The sequence below is a fragment of the Oryctolagus cuniculus genome, chromosome 8, assembly GCF_051225735.1.
Source record: "Oryctolagus cuniculus isolate XC-2025 breed Fujian yellow rabbit chromosome 8, ASM5122573v1, whole genome shotgun sequence".
NCBI lineage: Eukaryota > Metazoa > Chordata > Mammalia > Lagomorpha > Leporidae > Oryctolagus > Oryctolagus cuniculus.
In genome coordinates, this window is record NC_142874.1 from 14,160,605 (window position 1) to 14,173,626 (window position 13,022).

The window sequence follows — 13,022 nt, forward strand, 5'->3', positions numbered from 1 at the left end:
GAGTGCAGAAGCCTCATGGGACCCGGCGTGGAGTGCCCCACTGCCCCTGGTGGCCCAGTGTGCGCAGCGGACTTAGGCGCGGGCACGCTGGGCTCCGCGAGGGTGGTGCTCTGTGCCTCTGCCTCTCCTGAGACGTCCTTGCCTTCCTCTTGGCGTTGGCTGGTCTCCGAGCTCCCGGGACAGCGTCCAGGAGGCGTGGCCGCTGCCTGAGGACAAGTCCTCGATGTGCCCTCTGACGCTGGCACGAGCGTGTTCTGGACCCGTGCCGTGCCCCCAGGCAGCTGGGGAGTTGTCTGCCGTGTAGTCCGGCGGGCCACCAGGAGAATCTGACCCAGTGTCCTGGATGGGCCAGTTCCCAGTCGTGCGCTCGTGGCCCAGACCAGACCCGGGCTGGTGTGTGGAGCCAGCCACGTGGGCCCGTCTGTCCTCCGTGCCCTGAGTGGGCGCAGATGAGAGAGGGCGCGGTTGCTCCGTCCGCTTTTCTCCCCTCTCGCCCCCGTGCGGGGAGCCGTCCAGCGGGGCCTGGCTGGACTGAGCCCGTGCCGGACACGGTGCTCAGTTGCCGTCCTGGAGGGCCCAGAGGATTGCTCGAGGTGTGCCCACCAGGCCCCTCCCCTGAGACAGGGGGCTGGCTGGGTGCCGTCAGGCTCTTTCTTGGCTGCCCCTGGAACCCGGAGGTGGCCCTTGCCTGGTTCCTGGATCCTTTCACTTCCCCTTCCTCGTCGCCTTGCCGTGTGGAAGGGAAGGGCCGCTCTTAGCCCGCCAGCCCTGGCCAAGGAGGGGAACCCACTTGGAGGGTGGGGTGGCACCAAGGCCTTGCGCAGCCCAACGCACAAGGGGGGACGGCGGGCCCTCGCCCTGGCCCCGGTGCCACCAGTTTCCCTTGGTCGGGATTCTTTGTGGCCTAGGCAGGCAGGCGCCCATGCTGTCTCCGCACTGACCTAGGCACCCACCCACATGAGGCGTCGGGAGGTGTGGGGCCGGGAGAACATTTCTCTGCCTGGTTTCCTAGGCGGAGGCAGGTGTGTTGTCGGCAAAGACCCTCACTCAGGCCAAGTGTGTGATGTCTCTTCTTCTTCCGCAGACGCCGAGCCCGGCACCCGGGAACCTGTTCCGGACGTGCCGCTCCCAACCATGACTCCCAGCACCGAGGCTGACCACGACCACGACCACGACCACGACCACGACCACGGTAGGGGCCCGTGTGCCTTGTGTCCTCTGCCCCTGGGAGCCCGCTGGGCTGCCGGGGCTCCTTGAGCGAGAACGGGCTTTCCTATTGCCTCCGGGACCGGGAAGGTGTCGCCATGCGATTCCTTGTCCCGAAACGCTGGCCTGTGCTCTGGAGCTGCGGGGACGTCCTCGGGGCTCTGCCCGGGAAGGATGTGCTCCCTGGGGAGAGAGGGGCCGCGGTGCGAGTCAGGCGCTCCGAGACGGGGCCGTGTGTCCTCCCGGGTTCTCTGGTTGGCTGCACGCTGCCTGGGCCTGTCCGCAGGTTGTCCGTTTCTCTGCGTGGTGGTCTGCTAAGCCGTGCGGGAGGGGCGTAGGCTTCCCCGCCCCCCACGTCTGCTCCCGCCATGACCCCGGGGGTCTGGTGCAGCACGCCCAGCCCGCATGCCTGGCGTTGCCACGGAGGCTGCGAGTGCAGAAGCCTCATGGGACCCGGCGTGGAGTGCCCCACTGCCCCTGGTGGCCCAGTGTGCGCAGCGGACTTAGGCGCGGGCACGCTGGGCTCCGCGAGGATGGTGCTCTGTGCCTCTGCCTCTCCTGAGACGTCCTTGCCTTCCTCTTGGCGTTGGCTGGTCTCCGAGCTCCCGGGACAGCGTCCAGGAGGCGTGGCCGCTGCCTGAGGACAAGTCCTCGATGTGCCCTCTGACGCTGGCACGAGCGTGTTCTGGACCCGTGCCGTGCCCCCAGGCAGCTGGGGAGTTGTCTGCCGTGTAGTCCGGCGGGCCACCAGGAGAATCTGACCCAGTGTCCTGGATGGGCCAGTTCCCAGTCGTGCGCTCGTGGCCCAGACCGGACCCGGGCTGGTGTGTGGAGCCAGCCACGCGGGCCCGTCTGTCCTCCGTGCCCTGAGTGGGTGCAGATGAGAGAGGGCGCGGTTGCTCCGTCCGCTTTTCTCCCCTCTCGCCCCCGTGCGGGGAGCCGTCCAGCGGGGCCTGGCTGGACTGAGCCCGTGCCGGACACGGTGCTCAGTTGCCGTCCTGGAGGGCCCAGAGGATTGCTCGAGGTGTGCCCACCAGGCCCCTCCCCTGAGACAGGGGGCTGGCTGGGTGCCGTCAGGCTCTTTCTTGGCTGCCCCTGGAACCCGGAGGTGGCCCTTGCCTGGTTCCTGGATCCTTTCACTTCCCCTTCCTCGTCGCCTTGCCGTGTGGAAGGGAAGGGCCGCTCTTAGCCCGCCAGCCCTGGCCAAGGAGGGGAACCCACTTGGAGGGTGGGGTGGCACCAAGGCCTTGCGCGGCCCAACGCACAAGGGGGGACTGCGGGCCCTCGCCCTGGCCCCGGTGCCACCAGTTTCCCTTGGTCGGGATTCTTTGTGGCCTAGGCAGGCAGGCGCCCATGCTGTCTCCGCACTGACCTAGGCACCCACCCACATGAGGCGTCGGGAGGTGTGGGGCCGGGAGAACATTTCTCTGCCTGGTTTCCTAGGCGGAGGCAGGTGTGTTGTCGGCAAAGACCCTCACTCAGGCCAAGTGTGTGATGTCTCTTCTTCTTCCGCAGACGCCGAGCCCGGCACCCGGGAACCTGTTCCGGACGTGCCGCTCCCAACCATGACTCCCAGCACCGAGGCTGACCACGACCACGACCACGACCACGACCACGACCACGGTAGGGGCCCGTGTGCCTTGTGTCCTCTGCCCCTGGGAGCCCGCTGGGCTGCCGGGGCTCCTTGAGCGAGAACGGGCTTTCCTATTGCCTCCGGGACCGGGAAGGTGTCGCCATGCGATTCCTTGTCCCGAAACGCTGGCCTGTGCTCTGGAGCTGCGGGGACGTCCTCGGGGCTCTGCCCGGGAAGGATGTGCTCCCTGGGGAGAGAGGGGCCGCGGTGCGAGTCAGGCGCTCCGAGACGGGGCCGTGTGTCCTCCCGGGTTCTCTGGTTGGCTGCACGCTGCCTGGGCCTGTCCGCAGGTTGTCCGTTTCTCTGCGTGGTGGTCTGCTAAGCCGTGCGGGAGGGGCGTAGGCTTCCCCGCCCCCCACGTCTGCTCCCGCCATGACCCCGGGGGTCTGGTGCAGCACGCCCAGCCCGCATGCCTGGCGTTGCCACGGAGGCTGCGAGTGCAGAAGCCTCATGGGACCCGGCGTGGAGTGCCCCACTGCCCCTGGTGGCCCAGTGTGCGCAGCGGACTTAGGCGCGGGCACGCTGGGCTCCGCGAGGATGGTGCTCTGTGCCTCTGCCTCTCCTGAGACGTCCTTGCCTTCCTCTTGGCGTTGGCTGGTCTCCGAGCTCCCGGGACAGCGTCCAGGAGGCGTGGCCGCTGCCTGAGGACAAGTCCTCGATGTGCCCTCTGACGCTGGCACGAGCGTGTTCTGGACCCGTGCCGTGCCCCCAGGCAGCTGGGGAGTTGTCTGCCGTGTAGTCCGGCGGGCCACCAGGAGAATCTGACCCAGTGTCCTGGATGGGCCAGTTCCCAGTCGTGCGCTCGTGGCCCAGACCAGACCCGGGCTGGTGTGTGGAGCCAGCCACGCGGGCCCGTCTGTCCTCCGTGCCCTGAGTGGGCGCAGATGAGAGAGGGCGCGGTTGCTCCGTCCGCTTTTCTCCCCTCTCGCCCCCGTGCGGGGAGCCGTCCAGCGGGGCCTGGCTGGACTGAGCCCGTGCCGGACACGGTGCTCAGTTGCCGTCCTGGAGGGCCCAGAGGATTGCTCGAGGTGTGCCCACCAGGCCCCTCCCCTGAGACAGGGGGCTGGCTGGGTGCCGTCAGGCTCTTTCTTGGCTGCCCCTGGAACCCGGAGGTGGCCCTTGCCTGGTTCCTGGATCCTTTCACTTCCCCTTCCTCGTCGCCTTGCCGTGTGGAAGGGAAGGGCCGCTCTTAGCCCGCCAGCCCTGGCCAAGGAGGGGAACCCACTTGGAGGGTGGGGTGGCACCAAGGCCTTGCGCGGCCCAACGCACAAGGGGGGACGGCGCGCCCTGCTGCGGGCCCTCGCCCTGGCCCCGGTGCCACCAGTTTCCCTTGGCCGGGATTCTTTGTGGCCTAGGCAGGCAGGCGCCCGTGCTGTCTCCGCACTGACCTAGGCACCCACCCACATGAGGCGTCAGGAGGTGTGGGGCCGGGAGAACATTCCTCTGCCTGGTTTCCTAGGTGGAGGCAGGTGTGTTGCCGGCAGAGACCCTCACTCAGGCCAAGTGTGTGATGTCTCTTCTTCTTCCGCAGACGCCGAGCCCGGCACCCGGGAACCTGTTCCGGACGTGCCGCTCCCAACCATGACTCCCAGCACCGAGGAGGCTGACCACGACCCCGACCACGGTAGGGGCCCGTGTGCCTTGTGTCCTCTGCCCCTGGGAGCCCGCTGGGTTGCCGGGGCTCCTTGAGCGAGAACGGGCTTTCCTATTGCCTCCGGGACCGGGAAGGTGTCGCCATGCGATTCCTTGTCCCGAAACGCTGGCCTGTGCTCTGGAGCTGCGGGGACGTCCTCGGGGCTCTGCCCGGGAAGGATGTGCTCCCTGGGGAGAGAGGGGCCGCGGTGCGAGTCAGGCGCTCCGAGACGGGGCCGTGTGTCCTCCCGGGTTCTCTGGTTGGCTGCACGCTGCCTGGGCCTGTCCGCAGGTTGTCCGTTTCTCTGCGTGGTGGTCTGCTAAGCCGTGCGGGAGGGGCGTAGGCTTCCCCGCCCCCCACGTCTGCTCCCGCCATGACCCCGGGGGTCTGGTGCAGCACGCCCAGCCCGCATGCCTGGCGTTGCCACGGAGGCTGCGAGTGCAGAAGCCTCATGGGACCCGGCGTGGAGTGCCCCACTGCCCCTGGTGGCCCAGTGTGCGCAGCGGACTTAGGCGCGGGCACGCTGGGCTCCGCGAGGATGGTGCTCTGTGCCTCTGCCTCTCCTGAGACGTCCTTGCCTTCCTCTTGGCGTTGGCTGGTCTCCGAGCTCCCGGGACAGCGTCCAGGAGGCGTGGCCGCTGCCTGAGGACAAGTCCTCGATGTGCCCTCTGACGCTGGCACGAGCGTGTTCTGGACCCGTGCCGTGCCCCCAGGCAGCTGGGGAGTTGTCTGCCGTGTAGTCCGGCGGGCCACCAGGAGAATCTGACCCAGTGTCCTGGATGGGCCAGTTCCCAGTCGTGCGCTCGTGGCCCAGACCGGACCCAGGCTGGTGTGTGGAGCCAGCCACGCGGGCCCGTCTGTCCTCCGTGCCCTGAGTGGGCACAGATGAGAGAGGGCGCGGTTGCTCCGTCCGCTTTTCTCCCCTCTCGCCCCCGTGCGGGGAGCCGTCCAGCGGGGCCTGGCTGGACTGAGCCCGTGCCGGACACGGTGCTCAGTTGCCGTCCTGGAGGGCCCAGAGGATTGCTCGAGGTGTGCCCACCAGGCCCCTCCCCTGAGACAGGGGCCTGGCTGGGTGCCGTCAGGCTCTTTCTTGGCTCCCCCTGGAACCCGGAGGTGGCCCTTGCCTGGTTCCTGGATCCTTTCACTTCCCCTTCCTCGTCGCCTTGCCGTGTGGAAGGGAAGGGCCGCTCTTAGCCCGCCAGCCCTGGCCAAGGAGGGGAACCCACTAGGAGGGTGGGGTGGCACCAAGGCCTTGCGCGGCCCAGCGCACAAGGGGGGACTGCGGGCCCTCGCCCTGGCCCCGGTGCCACCAGTTTCCCTTGGTCGGGATTCTTTGTGGCCTAGGCAGGCAGGCGCCCATGCTGTCTCCGCACTGACCTAGGCACCCACCCACATGAGGCGTCGGGAGGTGTGGGGCCGGGAGAACATTTCTCTGCCTGGTTTCCTAGGCGGAGGCAGGTGTGTTGTCGGCAAAGACCCTCACTCAGGCCAAGTGTGTGATGTCTCTTCTTCTTCCGCAGACGCCGAGCCCGGCACCCGGGAACCTGTTCCGGACGTGCCGCTCCCAACCATGACTCCCAGCACCGAGGCTGACCACGACCACGACCACGACCACGACCACGGTAGGGGCCCGTGTGCCTTGTGTCCTCTGCCCCTGGGAGCCCGCTGGGCTGCCGGCGCTCCTTGAGCGAGAACGGGCTTTCCTATTGCCTCCGGGACCGGGAAGGTGTCGCCATGCGATTCCTTGTCCCGAAACGCTGGCCTGTGCTCTGGAGCTGCGGGGACGTCCTCGGGGCTCTGCCCGGGAAGGATGTGCTCCCTGGGGAGAGAGGGGCCGCGGTGCGAGTCAGGCGCTCCGAGACGGGGCCGTGTGTCCTCCCGGGTTCTCTGGTTGGCTGCACGCTGCCTGGGCCTGTCCGCAGGTTGTCCGTTTCTCTGCGTGGTGGTCTGCTAAGCCGTGCGGGAGGGGCGTAGGCTTCCCCGCCCCCCACGTCTGCTCCCGCCATGACCCCGGGGGTCTGGTGCAGCACGCCCAGCCCGCATGCCTGGCGTTGCCACGGAGGCTGCGAGTGCAGAAGCCTCATGGGACCCGGCGTGGAGTGCCCCACTGCCCCTGGTGGCCCAGTGTGCGCAGCGGACTTAGGCGCGGGCACGCTGGGCTCCGCGAGGATGGTGCTCTGTGCCTCTGCCTCTCCTGAGACGTCCTTGCCTTCCTCTTGGCGTTGGCTGGTCTCCGAGCTCCCGGGACAGCGTCCAGGAGGCGTGGCCGCTGCCTGAGGACAAGTCCTCGATGTGCCCTCTGACGCTGGCACGAGCGTGTTCTGGACCCGTGCCGTGCCCCCAGGCAGCTGGGGAGTTGTCTGCCGTGTAGTCCGGCGGGCCACCAGGAGAATCTGACCCAGTGTCCTGGATGGGCCAGTTCCCAGTCGTGCGCTCGTGGCCCAGACCAGACCCGGGCTGGTGTGTGGAGCCAGCCACGCGGGCCCGTCTGTCCTCCGTGCCCTGAGTGGGCGCAGATGAGAGAGGGCGCGGTTGCTCCGTCCGCTTTTCTCCCCTCTCGCCCCCGTGCGGGGAGCCGTCCAGCGGGGCCTGGCTGGACTGAGCCCGTGCCGGACACGGTGCTCAGTTGCCGTCCTGGAGGGCCCAGAGGATTGCTCGAGGTGTGCCCACCAGGCCCCTCCCCTGAGACAGGGGGCTGGCTGGGTGCCGTCAGGCTCTTTCTTGGCTGCCCCTGGAACCCGGAGGTGGCCCTTGCCTGGTTCCTGGATCCTTTCACTTCCCCTTCCTCGTCGCCTTGCCGTGTGGAAGGGAAGGGCCGCTCTTAGCCCGCCAGCCCTGGCCAAGGAGGGGAACCCACTTGGAGGGTGGGGTGGCACCAAGGCCTTGCGCGGCCCAACGCACAAGGGGGGACGGCGGGCCCTCGCCCTGGCCCCGGTGCCACCAGTTTCCCTTGGTCGGGATTCTTTGTGGCCTAGGCAGGCAGGCGCCCATGCTGTCTCCGCACTGACCTAGGCACCCACCCACATGAGGCGTCGGGAGGTGTGGGGCCGGGAGAACATTGCTCTGCCTGGTTTCCTAGGCGGAGGCAGGTGTGTTGTCGGCAAAGACCCTCACTCAGGCCAAGTGTGTGATGTCTCTTCTTCTTCCGCAGACGCCGAGCCCGGCACCCGGGAACCTGTTCCGGACGTGCCGCTCCCAACCATGACTCCCAGCACCGAGGAGGCTGACCATGACCACGACCCCGACCCTGACCACGACCACGGTAGGGGCCCGTGTGCCTTGTGTCCTCTGCCCCTGGGAGCCCGCTGGGTTGCCGGGGCTCCTTGAGCGAGAACGGGCTTTCCTATTGCCTCCGGGACCGGGAAGGTGTCGCCATGCGATTCCTTGTCCCGAAACGCTGGCCTGTGCTCTGGAGCTGCGGGGACGTCCTCGGGGCTCTGCCCGGGAAGGATGTGCTCCCTGGGGAGAGAGGGGCCGCGGTGCGAGTCAGGCGCTCCGAGACGGGGCCGTGTGTCCTCCCGGGTGCTCTGGTTGGCTGCACGCTGCCTGGGCCTGCCCGCAGGTTGTCCGTTTCTCTGCGTGGTGGTCTGCTAAGCCGTGCGGGAGGGGCGTAGGCTTCCCCGCCCCCCACGTCTGCTCCCGCCATGACCCACCCCGGGGGTCTGGTGCAGCACTCCCAGCCCGCATGCCTGGCGTTGCCACGGAGGCTGCGAGTGCAGAAGCCTCATGGGACCCGGCGTGGAGTGCCCCACTGCCCCTGGTGGCCCAGTGTGCGCAGCGGACTTAGGCGCGGGCACGCTGGGCTCCGCGAGGGTGGTGCTCTGTGCCTCTGCCTCTCCTGAGACGTCCTTGCCTTCCTCTTGGCGTTGGCTGGTCTCCGAGCTCCCGGGACAGCGTCCAGGAGGCGTGGCCGCTGCCTGAGGACAAGTCCTCGATGTGCCCTCTGACGCTGGCACGAGCGTGTTCTGGACCCGTGCCGTGCCCCCAGGCAGCTGGGGAGTTGTCTGCCTTGTAGTGCGGCGGGCCACCAGGAGAATCTGACCCAGTGTCCTGGATGGGCCAGTTCCCAGTCGTGCGCTCGTGGCCCAGACCAGACCCGGGCTGGTGTGTGGAGCCAGCCACGCGGGCCCGTCTGTCCTCCGTGCCCTGAGTGGGCGCAGATGAGAGAGGGCGCGGTTGCTCCGTCCGCTTTTCTCCCCTCTCGCCCCCATGCGGGGAGCCGTCCAGCGAGGCCTGGCTGGACTGAGCCCGTGCCGGACACGGTGCTCCGTTGCCGTCCTGGAGGGCCCAGAGGATTGCTCGAGGTGTGCCCACCAGGCCCCTCCCCTGAGACAGGGGGCTGGGTGCCGTCAGGTTCTTTCTTGGCTGCCCCTGGAACCCGGAGGTGGCCCTTGCCTGGTTCCTGGATCCTTTCACTTCCCCTTCCTCGTCGCCTTGCCGTGTGGAAGGGAAGGGCCGCTCTTAGCCCGCCAGCCCTGGCCAAGGAGGGGAACCCACTCGGAGGGTGGGGTGGCACCAAGGCCTTGCGCGGCCCAACGCACAAGGGGGGACGGCGCGCCCTGCTGCGGGCCCTCGCCCTGGCCCCGGTGCCACCAGTTTCCCTTGGCCGGGATTCTTTGTGGCCTAGGCAGGCAGGCGCCCGTGCTGTCTCCGCACTGACCTAGGCACCCACCCACATGAGGCGTCAGGAGGTGTGGGGCCGGGAGAACATTCCTCTGCCTGGTTTCCTAGGCGGAGGCAGGTGTGTTGCCGGCAGAGACCCTCACTCAGGCCAAGTGTGTGATGTCTCTTCTTCTTCCGCAGACGCCGAGCCCGGCACCCGGGAACCTGTTCCGGACGTGCCGCTCCCAACCATGACTCCCAGCACCGAGGAGGCTGACCACGTCCCCGACCACGGTAGGGGCCCGTGTGCCTTGTGTCCTCTGCCCCTGGGAGCCCGCTGGGTTGCCGGGGCTCCTTGAGCGAGAACGGGCTTTCCTATTGCCTCCGGGACCGGGAAGGTGTCGCCATGCGATTCCTTGTCCCGAAACGCTGGCCTGTGCTCTGGAGCTGCGGGGACGTCCTCGGGGCTCTGCCCGGGAAGGATGTGCTCCCTGGGGAAAGAGGGGCCGCGGTGCGAGTCAGGCGCTCCGAGACGGGGCCGTGTGTCCTCCCGGGTTCTCTGGTTGGCTGCACGCTGCCTGGGCCTGTCCGCAGGTTGTCCGTTTCTCTGCGTGGTGGTCTGCTAAGCCGTGCGGGAGGGGCGTAGGCTTCCCCGCCCCCCACGTCTGCTCCCGCCATGACCCCGGGGGTCTGGTGCAGCACGCCCAGCCCGCATGCCTGGCGTTGCCACGGAGGCTGCGAGTGCAGAAGCCTCATGGGACCCGGCGTGGAGTGCCCCACTGCCCCTGGTGGCCCAGTGTGCGCAGCGGACTTAGGCGCGGGCACGCTGGGCTCCGCGAGGATGGTGCTCTGTGCCTCTGCCTCTCCTGAGACGTCCTTGCCTTCCTCTTGGCGTTGGCTGGTCTCCGAGCTCCCGGGACAGCGTCCAGGAGGCGTGGCCGCTGCCTGAGGACAAGTCCTCGATGTGCCCTCTGACGCTGGCACGAGCGTGTTCTGGACCCGTGCCGTGCCCCCAGGCAGCTGGGGAGTTGTCTGCCGTGTAGTCCGGCGGGCCACCAGGAGAATCTGACCCAGTGTCCTGGATGGGCCAGTTCCCAGTCGTGCGCTCGTGGCCCAGACCGGACCCAGGCTGGTGTGTGGAGCCAGCCACGCGGGCCCGTCTGTCCTCCGTGCCCTGAGTGGGCACAGATGAGAGAGGGCGCGGTTGCTCCGTCCGCTTTTCTCCCCTCTCGCCCCCGTGCGGGGAGCCGTCCAGCGGGGCCTGGCTGGACTGAGCCCGTGCCGGACACGGTGCTCAGTTGCCGTCCTGGAGGGCCCAGAGGATTGCTCGAGGTGTGCCCACCAGGCCCCTCCCCTGAGACAGGGGCCTGGCTGGGTGCCGTCAGGCTCTTTCTTGGCTCCCCCTGGAACCCGGAGGTGGCCCTTGCCTGGTTCCTGGATCCTTTCACTTCCCCTTCCTCGTCGCCTTGCCGTGTGGAAGGGAAGGGCCGCTCTTAGCCCGCCAGCCCTGGCCAAGGAGGGGAACCCACTAGGAGGGTGGGGTGGCACCAAGGCCTTGAGCGGCCCAGCGCACAAGGGGGGACTGCGGGCCCTCGCCCTGGCCCCGGTGCCACCAGTTTCCCTTGGTCGGGATTCTTTGTGGCCTAGGCAGGCAGGCGCCCATGCTGTCTCCGCACTGACCTAGGCACCCACCCACATGAGGCGTCGGGAGGTGTGGGGCCGGGAGAACATTTCTCTGCCTGGTTTCCTAGGCGGAGGCAGGTGTGTTGTCGGCAAAGACCCTCACTCAGGCCAAGTGTGTGATGTCTCTTCTTCTTCCGCAGACGCCGAGCCCGGCACCCGGGAACCTGTTCCGGACGTGCCGCTCCCAACCATGACTCCCAGCACCGAGGCTGACCACGACCACGACCACGACCACGACCACGGTAGGGGCCCGTGTGCCTTGTGTCCTCTGCCCCTGGGAGCCCGCTGGGCTGCCGGGGCTCCTTGAGCGAGAACGGGCTTTCCTATTGCCTCCGGGACCGGGAAGGTGTCGCCATGCGATTCCTTGTCCCGAAACGCTGGCCTGTGCTCTGGAGCTGCGGGGACGTCCTCAGGGCTCTGCCCGGGAAGGATGTGCTCCCTGGGGAGAGAGGGGCCGCGGTGCGAGTCAGGCGCTCCGAGACGGGGCCGTGTGTCCTCCCGGGTTCTCTGGTTGGCTGCACGCTGCCTGGGCCTGTCCGCAGGTTGTCCGTTTCTCTGCGTGGTGGTCTGCTAAGCCGTGCGGGAGGGGCGTAGGCTTCCCCGCCCCCCACGTCTGCTCCCGCCATGACCCCGGGGGTCTGGTGCAGCACGCCCAGCCCGCATGCCTGGCGTTGCCACGGAGGCTGCGAGTGCAGAAGCCTCATGGGACCCGGCGTGGAGTGCCCCACTGCCCCTGGTGGCCCAGTGTGCGCAGCGGACTTAGGCGCGGGCACGCTGGGCTCCGCGAGGATGGTGCTCTGTGCCTCTGCCTCTCCTGAGACGTCCTTGCCTTCCTCTTGGCGTTGGCTGGTCTCCGAGCTCCCGGGACAGCGTCCAGGAGGCGTGGCCGCTGCCTGAGGACAAGTCCTCGATGTGCCCTCTGACGCTGGCACGAGCGTGTTCTGGACCCGTGCCGTGCCCCCAGGCAGCTGGGGAGTTGTCTGCCGTGTAGTCCGGCGGGCCACCAGGAGAATCTGACCCAGTGTCCTGGATGGGCCAGTTCCCAGTCGTGCGCTCGTGGCCCAGACCAGACCCGGGCTGGTGTGTGGAGCCAGCCACGCGGGCCCGTCTGTCCTCCGTGCCCTGAGTGGGCGCAGATGAGAGAGGGCGCGGTTGCTCCGTCCGCTTTTCTCCCCTCTCGCCCCCGTGCGGGGAGCCGTCCAGCGGGGCCTGGCTGGACTGAGCCCGTGCCGGACACGGTGCTCAGTTGCCGTCCTGGAGGGCCCAGAGGATTGCTCGAGGTGTGCCCACCAGGCCCCTCCCCTGAGACAGGGGGCTGGCTGGGTGCCGTCAGGCTCTTTCTTGGCTGCCCCTGGAACCCGGAGGTGGCCCTTGCCTGGTTCCTGGATCCTTTCACTTCCCCTTCCTCGTCGCCTTGCCGTGTGGAAGGGAAGGGCCGCTCTTAGCCCGCCAGCCCTGGCCAAGGAGGGGAACCCACTTGGAGGGTGGGGTGGCACCAAGGCCTTGCGCGGCCCAACGCACAAGGGGGGACTGCGGGCCCTCGCCCTGGCCCCGGTGCCACCAGTTTCCCTTGGTCGGGATTCTTTGTGGCCTAGGCAGGCAGGCGCCCATGCTGTCTCCGCACTGACCTAGGCACCCACCCACATGAGGCGTCGGGAGGTGTGGGGCCGGGAGAACATTTCTCTGCCTGGTTTCCTAGGCGGAGGCAGGTGTGTTGTCGGCAAAGACCCTCACTCAGGCCAAGTGTGTGATGTCTCTTCTTCTTCCGCAGACGCCGAGCCCGGCACCCGGGAACCTGTTCCGGACGTGCCGCTCCCAACCATGACTCCCAGCACCGAGGCTGACCACGACCACGACCACGACCACGACCACGACCACGACCACGGTAGGGGCCCGTGTGCCTTGTGTCCTCTGCCCCTGGGAGCCCGCTGGGCTGCCGGGGCTCCTTGAGCGAGAACGGGCTTTCCTATTGCCTCCGGGACCGGGAAGGTGTCGCCATGCGATTCCTTGTCCCGAAACGCTGGCCTGTGCTCTGGAGCTGCGGGGACGTCCTCGGGGCTCTGCCCGGGAAGGATGTGCTCCCTGGGGAGAGAGGGGCCGCGGTGCGAGTCAGGCGCTCCGAGACGGGGCCGTGTGTCCTCCCGGGTTCTCTGGTTGGCTGCACGCTGCCTGGGCCTGTCCGCAGGTTGTCCGTTTCTCTGCGTGGTGGTCTGCTAAGCCGTGCGGGAGGGGCGTAGGCTTCCCCGCCCCCCACGTCTGCTCCCG